Below are 3,720 nucleotides of genomic sequence, written 5' to 3' on the forward strand. Positions count from 1 at the left end.
GCACTGGTCGGGGTGGGAGGGGGGTTTCTGCTGCTATACTGTAGCTGGCGGACCCGCTGCCCGGCTTCAGCCGGCTGTCATGCAAACTCAAAAATGAACAAAATGACTCCCAAAAAAAAATCATTTTTAAAAAGGCGGTGAGGGAATTATGATGTGAAATGTAGCGAATTAACTGTCATAGCGAAAAAGAGATAAAAAACAAAAAAACATATCAGTGAAAAATTCGCGTGGCTAAATTAGCTAACTTAAATCGATCGACACCCCGCGCAAAGATCTAACAATCACCTTTTATTTACATCTTAAATCGATAGCGAATGTGACAAACGTGGTTAGAAATGACGACTTGTTCTTTTGTGTTGGCGGCGTCTCGAAGGAGTCTTACCGGGAAGTGGCGGCGAGCTGTAGCCGGCGTCGAGCTCCTCCGTGTGGGGCTCAAGCCGTCGAGTGAGGCGCAGTGCTGCTTGCTCCTCCGCTTTTGCTCCACTCTGGCTTGAGAAGGGAGGGGGCGGGGGTATGTTTCGGAGTGCCCCCCCCCCCCGCCCCCCGCCCCCAACCCGACTCACCTGGCCCCTTTACCGTCAGCGTACGTCAAACGCTGTAACACACCGCAATTACACGTTAATAAACACATGCGAGTGCTGCAATGCTGACCGGAAGTTTAAAAAAAATAAAAATGCTGAGAGATGCATTGACCAAAGAAAGACATGAATCTACGGCAGGAATCCAATATAGCAATCATTTCATTTATACTGCATCAGGACTACCAGATGTGACTTACACGGTGGCGAGTGTGAATCGTTGTCGCTCAGCATTCACACAAGAACAAGATGAATGCAGTTAGCATTAACGTGAATGATCGTCTCCCACAAATCACGCTTGATTACAGCTTCATTGTGCATGAACACACGAACAGAAACATTCATATGTGAACAATCCTCTGTAAGCATTTACAAAAATTAATAGAACCACGCACAAAATAAAAACAGCATTTGTAAGGATGGTCATCTTTCAGCATTTACACAAGAAGAGAAATAGTGTCATATAAATATATGAGCAATCATCTCTCAGCATTTACAAAAAGTAAGAAAAAATGTACATTACATGAATAGCATTAGCATGAATGGTCATCTCTCAGCATTCATACAGTTTAAGAAGAGAAATCGAGTAATATAAATGCAGTGTTAAGAAGGACGCTCTCAGCATTCACACAATATGAAACGACGCATCACGGCATCGTTGTGTATAGCCGTCTCTCAGCAATTACAATATGAAGACAAACGTAGTCGCAAATGTGGTCAAATCAGGCCTCTCAGTACGTACGAACTGAGTCAACTATCATGATGTGAAAGTCGCATTACTGTGAATCGTGTCTCAGCACTCGCTTGATAAACAGCATACGTATTAATGACCCTCTCAGCATTAACGCGATAAAAAGTTGAGTGTGTCGCACAATTTGAACGCAATGCGCTCGACTTTTGGTAGACTCTCCTGCAAAATTGTTGTGAATGCGGTCAAGAGACGAGATCAAAGAATGGAGAGATTATTTCGGGGCCGGTATGCGTACACACGCACAACACAGCTGTTGTGGTCAGTATGGCAGGCATGCGGGCACAGAGGAGACTCGGAGACTGGTCGCCGATGCCAACGGTCGCCGGTGTGGTCGAGTTACATAAACAGGCGTCATAACATTAGTGAGTGAACAGCTGAGCCAGGATTTGTTTGTTTGTCAGCGTCACTTCCCCCCCCCCCCCCCCCCCCCCGCCGACCCTCGCTTACCGCTAATGCTATCGAGGAAGCGGGGCCCACTTCCAGTCAATGGCAATGCCAACCAAGCTAAAGGCTAGTTAGCATAGCCTGCATACATAAATTCCCTAACCTTAGGATAATTAGATTAGTATCGATATGCTACATGTATTCTACTGGTTGCTATGGTGATGCTACTTTTTTTACTAGCTAGGTTGCTACACTGTACTATCCTATCGAGGAAGTTGGTCCCACTTACAGTCAAGTTGTGATGCCAATCAAGCTAAAGGCCGGTTAGCATACCAAACATCTCATATAGATACAGAGCCGCTACATTAGCTACTTTTTGGTGAATGCTATGCTACATTTCGGTTAATTAGGTTGCTCCATACATGCTACATCTACTACATTTTCGACAAGGTTAGGCTACTTTGCCATTTATACCATGCTAAGCTAATTTTGTTGTGATAGCGATGCTATATTTTTAATTTTTGGGATAAGGCTATACACATTTTCCCATTATGAAAAGCTGGACTAATTTTGCTACTGTTTTTACTTGATGGCTACAACAACATGCATCAGTGTTGTGTGTGCGTAAACATAACTAACATAATAACTAGTCATCGTCTGTTGGGCTCCTATTATAGCGTGTGTGTTTGTGAGGGAAGGAATGACACCTCAACAAGTGAGGCTCATGAATATTAATGAGCGATGGGGTCTCATGAATATTCAGAAGGGGCTTCTTATGAATATTTAAAGTATGATCGAGAGAACGAGTGAGCAAGTGGACAGGAGACAAATGCACCCTGCCTCATCCTCCACATCCATTCGAATGAGCATGATGTCATTGCAACCACATGATTACGATGACATCATCGCTTTCACGTGGTAAAAAAAAAAAAGTTAATTAGCATTCAACTCAAATAAAGCAAAACATTTGATGAAACATATTTGACTGATACTGAGCGGTAGGAGAATTTTACACAAAAAAAAGTGCACAATTAGTACAGAAAAGTGACGTGAAAGTGAAAATAAACAAAATGACAATGTCGGAATATCGGCAAAATTGTTCAAATGTCGCATTTTCACAAATAAAATGTATACAAAATAATATATAAGCAAAATGCTGACCAAGCTGAAATCACGTGAGATTTGACGAAATCACCCCACCCCTCCCCCTTCCCCCCTCCTTCGCCTTCTGATGCACATTTCCCCCCAAAATTTGGTATTAACCACAACATTTGAATACAGGAGAAAGTTTTAGCTACTTTTATTTGCGTTTTTAAGCTAAGTCAAAATTGGCAGACTCGAAACAAACAAAACACGATCTTCTGCATTCCCTCGACAACTTTTGATTTGTGACCCTGCTAACAGGTGACGTCACAGAGTAAGCGCGTCCCGTTTTCCTGACCGGAAACACAACTCGTGCATGACGGCCTGAGAGGATATTTGTGATAATTTTATCCCGCGTGCGTCATTGTGGTCAAAACGTTACAAAACGAGCAAGCGGCAACGTGGGGGTGGGGAAGGAGGGGGGGGGGGGGGGTTCGCACGTGGGTGGACGTCCTCAACTTTTTTTCCCTTCTCCGATCAATGAGCGCCTGACTCACAAAGAGGACGAGCATCCCGAAGAGGAGCATCCTGAACGGGGAAGGAGAAAGGAAAAGGTCCCGGTGGGCCGCCCACGATGAAAGGCTCCACCGGGGACGAGCGAGAGAGAGAGAGAGAGAGAGAGAGAGAGAGAGAGGCTGCACTGCAAGTGCACCTGTTCCGCAGACGTGGGCTTGCGCTCTCGATGGAGGGTCGGCCCGCAGGATGTTGAGCTTGCACGTGCGCACAAACTCGCACGCGCGTGCTCATTTACAGGCAAAGGCTCAAGTCCACTTTTTTTTTTAAATTTGGCATGTCAAGAATTCTTGCTGCACGAGACAAGATCTCCTCTTCTTCTTGTTCTTCTTGCTCAACGGCATCTGCCCC

At 44.9% G+C, this 3,720-nt stretch overlaps 1 protein-coding gene across 1 annotated transcript in view; it reads right to left on the minus strand.

The window, feature by feature from the left end:
* Positions 1-1,729, minus strand: part of arpp21 (cAMP-regulated phosphoprotein, 21) — a 12,594-nt gene extending 10,865 nt beyond the window's left edge. Inside the window, exon 1 of the mRNA XM_086063233.1 lies at positions 383-1,729. The gene's annotated coding sequence lies outside the window, so the exon portion shown is untranslated. The remainder of the gene's footprint in view (positions 1-382) is intronic.
* Between the last annotated feature and the right edge of the window lie 1,991 nt (positions 1,730-3,720).

Source organism: Leptonotus elevatus, chromosome 19 (assembly GCF_054856555.1).
Source record: "Leptonotus elevatus isolate MCC_2025b chromosome 19, RoL_Lele_1.0, whole genome shotgun sequence".
In the NCBI taxonomy this organism is placed as follows: Eukaryota; Metazoa; Chordata; class Actinopteri; order Syngnathiformes; family Syngnathidae; genus Leptonotus; species Leptonotus elevatus.